The 11,166-nt window shown below is 35.5% G+C and overlaps 2 long non-coding RNA genes across 2 annotated transcripts; both read right to left on the reverse strand.

Moving 5' to 3' along the window:
* Positions 1 to 6,573: 6,573 nt before the first annotated feature.
* LOC123883496 lies at positions 6,574 to 7,071 on the reverse strand. Its single transcript, XR_006800222.1, has 3 exons — positions 7,001 to 7,071; positions 6,826 to 6,925; positions 6,574 to 6,688 (listed from the first exon to the last, which is right to left on the reverse strand). It is a non-coding gene; the product is annotated as an uncharacterized LOC123883496 (long non-coding RNA).
* Positions 7,072 to 7,461: 390 nt separating this feature from the next.
* LOC123883158 lies at positions 7,462 to 8,701 on the reverse strand. Its single transcript, XR_006800120.1, has 5 exons — positions 8,662 to 8,701; positions 8,435 to 8,527; positions 8,117 to 8,193; positions 7,930 to 8,020; positions 7,462 to 7,514 (listed from the first exon to the last, which is right to left on the reverse strand). It is a non-coding gene; the product is annotated as an uncharacterized LOC123883158 (long non-coding RNA).
* Between the last annotated feature and the right edge of the window lie 2,465 nt (positions 8,702 to 11,166).

Consider the following 11,166-nt stretch of genomic DNA (forward strand, 5'->3'; position numbering starts at 1 on the left):
AAGGCTCGTTTTGCCCAGGCGCACGTGCTAGAACATATAATTGAAGCAAATCTTGACTCAGATTTGAAATAAAAATTCTGCACGAAAAACAGAGCTTCAGTATGCTGTACTATAATGCTACAGCATCTCAGTCCAGCATCTGGCTGGTTGGCTTTTGCAAAATGTAGCCAATCAAAACACCAACAATAAGGCTCAAAAGTGGTTAGCAAAGGATAATAATAATATAAGGGATGGCTTGAAAAAGGCTCTGGGTTATAACAAACAATTGCCTCAATGCGCGTAATATCAAAATAATCAGTCAAGTAGAGAATTAAAGCAAGTTCTAGAAAATAAACAAACTTACGGTACTCTCATAGTAGATCGAAAAAAGATTGGTGATACCACTTTGGAAATATTTGGCTCAAAATCTCACCGGCTGAGGTATCTGAAAGATTTGAACACTTATCTTGCAATATCAACTTCCTCACTCGTCTCGTTGTCTCTCGAACTTCATCACCTACCGAACTTTCACCTTTGGTTTCTTGTATTTAGAGGTATGAAATTCTTATCACAGAAATTCATTTATCGAACCGCCGCACTCTTGCCTATAACAGTGTTAGCATGCACAAGATAATAAACGACAGCAGTTATTGAATTTTTAAATAAAGCTCAAAGGGTTTAACAAGATGACATGACTGGAATATTATAGCATTTTTGTTTATTGAATTGAAAATACTGAAATTAAAAACTTATCCTTGGGTTGCCTCCCAAGCAGCGCTTGTTTAACGTCTCATTAGCTTGACACCCTAGGTTGCCTCCCAAGCAGCGCTGGTTTCACGTCACATTGGCTTGACGCATTTCCTCCTTATTCAGAAGGATAGGTTCGCATGTCTCTCTCTATGTGCTTCGTAATTTCTCTCGTAGCACTCCATTCTTCATCTTCTGTCTAGCATAATTGGTATAACCATCCCTTGATTACCTCAAATTGGCGTCTTTTTCTTCTTTGAAGTTTTCTTGAAACTGGTTTCTTTCACCCCAAACTTGGATTTTGTTGTCTCATTGCATGATATTTGGAGGTTCTTCATCCATTAGTTCTTCTGTCCTGCTAGACTTGTCTCTGGTGTTGTTTCTTCTTCTTCTTCTTTGTTGTGGTTTGTCGTAGTGTTCATTGGACTCATCCTCCCACCACTTTGAAGAGATCTGATTGTTGTCAGTTCTCTTGAAGTACCCTCTCATTGTAACTCGTTGGTGACTGGTCTCCCATTGTTGTTGAGAGCGTCCTTTTTGTTTGAGAGTACTGACTTGATATAGGGCGAACTTCCTCGCCCTTAATTTCTTCTTTAATGTTCTCTCCGGTTCCGGATTAAACTCGTGCCTTGAGGTACCTGTTCTCATGCTCAACAAAAAATACCTTAGTAGCACTGGAAGAAATATGTTGTTTTCTTTTTGGGTGTTTCATGTTTTTCTCTCTCTCTATGGTACGTCCCAGGTAAGTGAGGTGGATCGCAAACGGATCGCTTAAGTACCAAGACTTTGCCTAGCCAGACCATCCATAGTTCAAGATAACAGTCATCAACTTTTGGGTTTTTTTAATTTTTTTGTATTTTTGAATTTTTTTTGATGAACTCAAACAAACTTAGTGCTCCTTAGAATACAATCCCCGGCAACGGCGCCAAAAACTTGACCGCAGTCTGGCAAGTGGACCAGTCGTTCGTCGAGTAATAATTCACACTCTATCGAGATAGAATGAGTTCGTATCCACAGGGACCGTATCAGTGTGCAACCAACTTTATTTGAGTTCATGATAGTTGCCTTCGCTTTGGTTTTGAAAAGGTTTTGATTATAAGCGCGATAGGCTTTAGTGCGGAAAAGTAAAGTTGACAAATTCAAAGTAAAGAATAAAGATAAAAAGAGTAGGTTTTAGGTAGGATCCTATCCGACCCTCTCCGCTTGCCGCTTAACAACAGTATTCGCATTATGTGCCCGGTCGGACCGATAATCATTATTGGCAATATAGGCGTACCTATACCGCCCTTCACAAGCCCAAGATTCTTCCAGTCCTATGAGAAGGGACTCTTGGTGGCCTCCAAGATGTCACTATCCCAACCCATAGTCTGGCCTCACTACATGCGTGGTAATATTTTCTGCGCATCGGACGCATTGGCCCCTAGTCTCGTATGAACAACTAAATACGATAGCTATCCAGCCCAGTCTTTCACTGGCCTCCCTCCGTTCCAGAGTTCATAGGCTGAGAATGTTTGTGAGTTATCATACCTCATCAACTAGCCTTATTATTTATATTTTCCAGGTTGGTGGTTTCACGTCACGACCGAACCAACCCTAAATAACATAATTGAAATACATTATATTAACAGCGTGGGCCAAGAGGGTTACAAGCATCATGGAGGTGGTTTCAATTCACCTCCTAAAACCTAACAAGAAACCTAGACAAATGATCTACATGAAAAGAATCATGCTTACCAATGGCGTAGATGCCTTGCCTTTGGAAGCCCTAAGCCTTCCTAAGCTCCTCCTCTCTTGCTCCTCTCTGAGTTTGCTGAATTGTGTCTAACTCAGTCTTTGAATTGTCTGTAAAATAGTGAGGAGGAGGACTCTATTTATAGTTTTTTCTAACTTGGAAGTTACGCACCATCGTGCCACGATGAGACCCATCGTGCCACGATGGCCCAGTAAAATTAGGGTTTCGCATGCAAATCTATCGTGTCACGATGAAATCCATCGTGACACGATGAGAAAAAGGTGCAGACATATTTCTGAAGCATATCTTCATCGTGCCACGATGAGATCCATCGTGGCACGATGGGTTACTTGGGGACAAAGGCTTGCGCAGATTTGTTTTGTTTTTATTTTTAAAACAAATCCTCATCGTGCCACGATGGTTTCCATCGTGGCACAAACCATCGTGGCACGATGGACACAGCCTTTTTATCCCTTTTTTGCCCTTTTTTGGTCTTTTCTTCAAGATTCTTCATTTCCTTGTGTTGTAGCTCTGATTTCTTCATTTCTTCGGTTTCTTGGCTTGTTTCCATGGCTTTTGTTGCTAATTCTACCTAAATAACTATACTAAAATAGCTATAAATTCACTGTCATCAGTGCCACATCACTAAAATAGAAAGGAGACCAAAAAAATGTGTTGACTTTGATAATTGGGGACTAAAAAGTTGATTTTTAAAATAGGAAAACCAAAAGTTTAAAAATATCAAAATAGGGGGACCAAAAGTGCGTTTATGCCCTTAATTTTTTCACACCTTGAAAATGGTGAAATTTTGTCCCGTGAACATAGCTCACTTGATTGGGACATTGCATGTAAAATGTAGGGACCGGGGTTCGAACCCTGGTACTCCCACTATTTCACCTTAAAAAAGTTAATTTCTAGCCACTAGGTGTAACAGCCCAGGCCCCACCTTGGTGCATCCCGGCACTATTATCTCACGATCTTCTCTACCTCCATCACTAGTGGAGTTTTTGTCTTCCGTGAGAATCGAACCATATACCATGGGATTCAAGTAATGTCTAACGCATTCCCACTACCAATTGGACTAGTAAACTAGTTTGGGTTTCAAAACTCAAAAGTGCAAATATAAAATAAGTCATATATATGATTTTTACAATAAGAAAAAAAAAATCGAGGATTAAATTCGGTGAAAAATTATAAACTCGATATAAAATAATAAAAGAAAAGTTCTTTTGTCAAAATAAAATAAAAGTTATATTTGGTGGATTCAAGCAAATTTCAACTAATGTTCTCATAAAAACAAGTTCTCTTTTATTTTTTTACCAAATTCAATGTTATTATTATTCTAAAAACAAATTTTAACTAATGTTCTCATAAAAATAAGTTTTCATAGAAAATTAAAGTAAGAGATGATGTAATTTAGAAAAATACAATTATATTTTTTGTTGCATTAATAAAATATAATAAAGTTAACAAAGATTTTGAATTAGTGGACAATTTGTTTTTTTTAGCTAAACTAAAAAACTTTTGCGAATTAAACAATACTCCAGTATTAGTTATCATACAGTATACAAGAAATGTTAAACTAAACTACCTTACAATAAGTTCAAAATTTGTAACTCATTTGGGTTGGTCTGGTGGCATTAACTTGGAACCTGAGAGTGCATTCCTTTTTGAAGTCTCAGGTTTGAGTCTCTCCGGTACTAATTTAGGTGGACTATTTAGTTTATTAAAAAAAAACTTAATATATATTACGGAGTAATTTGCATTGCTTGTATAAGTTCTTACTATGTGTTATTAAGAGTTTGGCTTTGCTCCTTTTCTCCTAGCTCCTTTTACTCCTTTTCTTTTTCTAGATCAAGGACATGTGGCACTAAGATATCTGATGGCTATCATTTAAAGGTTATAGTTAAATAATTAAACATTAAAAACAAACAAAATTGCAAAACACGGAGTCTGTGTTTCATTATCTTTCCATCTTGTTCATCACCACTTCATATTCTTCGTCACCACTGCTACCAGCCACTGCCACCGCCGCCGACGCCCCTTTCCGACAGTCACAGGCGGCGGTTTTGTAACACTCTTTTTATGGATTGTGACATGTTTTTTGACATATGGTGGCTGTTTGCTATTTTGTGACCTGTTTGCTATTTACATTCAAGCTGCAGATGTGTTAGCAGATTATTATTTTTTTAATCAATGATACAACATTCAAGCTTCTCCTAACATTATAAGCAAAAACAAATTATAATCTAAGACATCAACATCTTGCAAAAAGAAAATTATAATATGACAATTGCGGCAGCATCAGTTGCTAATTATAAGAAAATTATAATATGCATATTGTTGTTCAGAGCTAGTATTGCAAACTCCATTTGAATCCCCAATGATTCAGCAAACACAGACCCAATACACTGGTTTATTCCACTCTAGATATTCCCATACGCTGCGTTATGCATCGACGACAAGACGCGACAATGAAATATGATACGACGGCAAGATGCCGCAATGAAATATAGTGTGACGGGGATATGCCGAGGTGTGGAGCATAAAGGAGGATGAAATTGCAGCCACGAATCGGCGGCGGTGGATGCACAAACCAGGAGGAAGAAGATGGAACAACTTTACAACTGTGATATTGCGTTCTTGGGTTTTGAGATCTTGGTGTGTGTGTGTGTGGTGGTCTATTGAGAAGAGGGAAGGAAAACCGCCGTCCTGCGACGGCCGGAAAGGGGGCGTCGGCGGCGGTGACTGTGGGTGGTAGCGGTGGTGACGAAGAAGATGAAGTGGTGATGAACAAGATGGCTGCGCATTTTCAATTTTGTTTGTTTTTAATTTTTAATGATTTAATTATAACCTTTAAATGATAGCCATCAGATATCTTAGTGCCACATGTCCTTGATCTAGAAAAAGAAAAGGACTAAAAGGAGCTAGGAGAAAAGGAGCAAAGCCAAACTCGTGTTGATAATTATGTGTTGATTTTTGTCTTAAAAGTTGAGTTTAAAGAATGGCAAATTCTTAACTACCCATTTTATAAGATTGGGCTAGGTAGTCCATCCTAGGTGTCTTAAGTGTATTGGTCAACCAAAATATGTTTTATAATATTATTAGAATATAATTAATTTTCAATTGTCACCACACAACTTTTAACAATTGCAAATACACACATGTTCCAATTCATGTTTTCTATTCTTCTCTTCCATTTTTTTTTTGCGTATTATCATTCTCTTTCATCTTCTTCCTCTTAAGCATTCTCAAAAATCTCTTTTTGCTTCTTCTTCTTCTTCTTCTCTAAATGCATCTTTTTCTTACCAAAATTTTTCTCTTGCATAATGGGTAATATGATTCAGGTATCAAATCTGGGTATTTTCTTCAACAAATTTGAGTAGTTCTTTAGCAAATATGGATATTTGTTCTTCATATTTTGTCAGATTTTGATTTTTAGTTTTTGATTTAACACATTTTTATTTGAAATTAAAATCAAAAATATATTATAAATGATTTGTATGATTTTCTCAGTTATTAATTATGGTTTTTTTATGATAAAATTGGTCTGCAACTATTGGATCTAAATCTGCGGCGGCTAGAGGTTGAAGATGAAACGTGTTTTTTTTTCTGTTGTTGCTTCTAATGTATATATACATTTGGAACTAGTTAAGAGAGAGAGAGAGAGAGAGAGAGAGAGAGAGAGAGAGAGAGAGAGAGAGAGAGAGAGAGAGAGAGAGAGAGAGAGAGAGAGAGAGAGAGAGAGAGAGATGATTTGAAACCTCTTCAGCTTGCATGTTTGAAAACATGGGAGATTTATTTGCCTGATCCTGATGTGCACACATGTCATTAGCAATAAATTAGAAGGTAGATAAATATATAATTCCAGTGAGAAATTATTAAAACATATTTAAAATTAAAAAACTAATATAGTTAATTGATACTTCGATAATATATAAAATAAAATATAAATAAAATTCAAGTAAGAAGGTAGATAAATATTTTAGTAATTTTATTATCAATTTTTAATATACATATCATATTTAATAGTTGTGCTAATTCTAACATGCACAAGTTTTATAGAATGTCCGATTGAAAGACAAATATTGTAATTCGATAAATTTTGTGTGAAAGGAGAAATCCTTTGTGAATGGGAATAATAATAACTCACCTTTGATTTCACTTTGATTTTGAATCAAGGTACTCCAATGCTTGGGCTTGTGTGGATACACCACATCTTGTACATTCCTGATCAGAGGGTAAAACACATTTAACAGATCAGAGATAACAACAACAACAACAACAACAACAACAACAACAAAGGATGAGATCGTAATAAGTAGTTTATCATAATGCGTTCATAGCTGAATTCACATGTCAATTACCTCAAAGGATGGCATAAGTAGCGAACTGTAATGAGGATCTCTTCCAATCAATTGTGCAACTTCTTGATCGCTCAGTTTTCATTACAACCATAAGAGGAACCTAATCATCCAAATTATAATGTAATCAAAGGACTAAAGGTGAATAAGACAAAATGAAAAAAGGCCAAGTGAAAACCTTTGTTTTAAATTGATTCAATTCTAACCACAGCTTCTCCCTTTCCATCACAATCGTAGTTTTTGTTTTCATTTTCTCCGTGCTGCTTGTAACAGATGCAGTAATGCTGAAAGCCAAAATAGGAACCAAAATATACTTTAAAGTAATAATACAAAATAGAACATCGGTAATCTAACATCAAGGGTTAAATGCACAACCACATACATGGCTAACAATATTTTACTCGACGACTTTTTAGATGGAGAAAAGAAAACTCATTAGAGAACCTTATGATTATTCTGAAAACACTCCAATATCTAATGTGAGAGAAAAACGTCCAAAAACACTCTCTTACTTGCTTACCAAGTAAGGAGAGGACAAAAATCATAAATGTATGCATGTTGATATGTATATGCATAATAAAAAGATGAAGAATAAGCTTTCATCATACCAGAAAAAATTACTTACTTTTTTTTTTCTTGCCGGTTTCTATAATTATTCTATTCTTCGAAAGTTGTTCTTGTATTAAAATTACCTGAAACAGATTCGTCGAATTATTTTGTAAATATAATAATTGAAAACTGTCTGGAAGAAAGTTAAAAGGAACCATATTTACATAAGAAAAACAGAAGATTCTATCAAGTATTCTTTGGTAAAACACCTGATCTCACACAACTTCAACAAGTCAATGAAAAATGTGTATCGGTTTATTCTTGTAAATGATATTGATCAATTATTTCTGACACTATTTGTTTAACCATTCAACAAATAACTCAAATTAATTTGTTTTTTATACCCAAGTCAATAGGTCTTGAACAGATTAAATAACATGTAACATCTCTGAACATCAAAGAAGTATTTAGAATCACAGAAAAACTAAAGGTAAGATTTTATTTAAAGAATGAGAAATGCAAAAGTTTTAATAAAACAGTTAAATGAATAAAACGAACCAAGTTTTGCAAGCTCAGCTTCGTCTCTCTTATCCAAAACACAACAACAACTCCGCAACATAATAGGCAATATTCCAATAATAATATGGGACTGCAGGAAAAAATTGTTGCAGTTAATAAAATATATATTAGTCAAAACTCAAATGATAATAAAATAATAATAATAATAATAATAGGGGTCAATTACCCGTTTTATTATTTTTAGGTCATCAGGTTCCCTGAGACTGAGAGTATTCAATATCAACAGTTATCGGAGCCGCGTACCTTTTATAGGACAAAATGAAGTATAATTCACAACATGTTAGGAACAACAAAAATGAGTAACATTTGGCCTGGCTACAACTTCGAATTAGTAGAATAAGTAAACTAAAAGAAATTGAAATGTCCATAGAACTTAACAAGCAACTTAAGAGAATATTTTTTATCATCGTTAGAATTCTATCAATATCCCAGCATTATGCAATTAAAAACATTAGATCATGATTCCAAGGGTAAAGATTCCTACGTTCGATCAGATAGTCGGCATGTCTGTGGGCTGATAACATCAGTAATACCATCCGTTGTTATTGACGGTTTACCAATTTTGACATTCAAAAACCTGCAGAAATATGTCATGTTGTATATTAGCACAACAGTAAAATAACTTAGCGATTTCAACCAGCCTCTCGAGAATAAAAGAATAAAGAATATGAGAGTAACAAAAACTAGCATAGGATAGGATATAGTCCATACCTTAGATATATATGCGGGTAATAAGTAGCTTGAATACGATCATTCGCTCAAACAATTTTCTTGATATCAGTTTCAACAAAATAGTTAAAAGAATCCACATGTTGCTTCACTAACTCTCTAACCTAAAAAATTGAAATCATCAGTTAGTGAAAACTATTCATTCATTGGTATCATTATTATCTCTAAAATTATCATGATGCAAACAACAGTGCCGGACAAACGAGTTAGTTACCTTGAGGAACTCGGGAATAAGTTGAAACTTGTCAACAGCAGATTTCTCAGGAGCATTTTGAAACTCTTTATCCATGACAGAATCTGTAAAAACATTGCCCTTAGTTGAACAGAATTGCCCTTATATGAATTCTTCAAATTCAATCTATGTTGTTATAATATTCTCAAAATTAAAAACATATTAATCATAAGCATTCATTTATCGTTCCCTCCAAAAACACTCTCAAAAAAATATGTAAGATTTCTCTAATTTTCCTTCTACTTTTGTCCCCCCAAAGCCCTCCCCCCCTGTCCAAATTCGCAAACAAAGTCTTAAAGTGTGTTTGGATGAGGGAATGATGGGGCATTTCAAAAACAAATGGGTTGGGCTTGGGAAGGCAGCGGATAGGGTACAATAGCATCGTGTGATAAGTTTGGTCATTAGGCTTGCCGGACTAGTGTGTATTAGTTCGTGCGCCGGTCACCGTGCAGGTTGGGTCGTGACAGTCTTTGTACCAGCAGTTTGAAAAAATACTCTACCCAGACTCATACATGTGTGGGTAGCAATCTTATTAGCCATGTCAGTATACCTAAGTATACATACTCATACCTACCTATTGCCCGTGTTTTAACTATTTCCACCATCCCTAATTATAAAAGTCCTTTTACACAAAAAAAAATGTGTTCCTAAATATAAAATTATAAAATTCTCTACAAAATTCTAGATATATTTATTACTCTTTTTCTAAATATATTTCTTATTAAAAATAAAAAATTAATGCATTTATACACAAGTGGTATCTTAGTAATAGTCACACAAATAAATCATAGGAACCAAACGTATAAAACAAACAACAGCAACAGCAAAATCTAGCATAACACAAACAGCATTAACAACATAGTGAAAGAATTAATAAAATCAGAAAATAAACAAAAACGAAAATACATTATTGAACTTAAGAAAACGACAAGAAAGCATAAAACTAATTAGGCAAGGAGAAAAAGGAGAGACGTGATCGGAAAAGACTCACTGAAACAGTGCCGAAGCAAGCTTGTGGTGCGGTGGCCGGGACACGACTCAAGCTTTAGGTTTGATAAATGAATTACCTACGTATACCAAAAAAAAAAAATGTACCATTATAAGGGGGCACTTCAAGTGAGAGCAATGTCTTATAATGAGAGATGAGAGGAGAACTTAATAACCCTTAGATTATATTTACGGTTTAGATTGTTAATTAATTAAAAAAATTATTGTGCATCATACTTCTCCTGTCAGTGTAGATAGCAGTAGTGCTCTATTGCACTTGAGGTTAATTAGGCCACTTATCTGATGAAAGAACTAATTGTTTGAGTAAGAAATACAGTTACATTTCTGTTTTAGATCCAATTCCTTGTGATGTATGCCATATGGCTAAGCAAAAGAATTTACCTTTTCCTGTAAGCAACGGCAATGCAAAATGCACTTTTGATTTGATACATTCAGATATGCACTCATAGAAAGGAATAAGAAAATGTCTTTCTTCAACTGGTGTGGAACTTTGCAGTATGTTTTGCATTGCTGCTTGGTGCAACTATGATTGTTTATGTTGAAGATTTTGTCAGTTGGGAAACTCTTTTCAAGTCAAGCACAAAATCCACTCGTTCTAGTTGTAACTCTTGAACCCAATTGAGAGCATGGTAAAGTCCCAACGCTTCTCCTAAATCTACACTGCACATAGGTGAACTCCACATTGTTTTGGCAAGGACGAAATGGCATTCATCGTCACGGATACATATACCAAAACCAACACGGTTCCGGTGAGCCGAAAATGAAGCATCGATGTACATTTGTACCTACTCGTTTCAGGTTTCTGCCAACGCATCTCAGCCTGCTCCTGCCTATGCGTCTGCACTCGCGATTCTGTCATGACAGCAGCACTTTCAACCTCTGCTGCGTTGCTTTTTTTTGTGTATTCTTTGCAGCGCGCCAGTCCTCAAGAAGGTGATCGACTCTGTTCAATATTTGTTCCTTTATTTCAGTTACTTTGTTCCACAATTTCATGTTACAATGTTTCCAAATGCTCCACATAATAACAGCCAACCGAGCAGAATTTTGTTCCTCTAAATTCTGCAGTAACATGAAGATAGTTTCTGATACAGTGTTGCTGCTGTTTACAGCAGACTCTACATGATTCCAAAGACCAATATCAATCACATGCATCCATTGCAAGGCCACAAAATCAACCTCAAGAATCAACAAATGTATTCATTACTCATACATCTGCAATTGTAAATAAACCAGCAGCTGGAACTGAA

This window comes from Trifolium pratense, linkage group LG5 (assembly GCF_020283565.1).
Source record: "Trifolium pratense cultivar HEN17-A07 linkage group LG5, ARS_RC_1.1, whole genome shotgun sequence".
NCBI classification, from domain to species: Eukaryota; Viridiplantae; Streptophyta; class Magnoliopsida; order Fabales; family Fabaceae; genus Trifolium; species Trifolium pratense.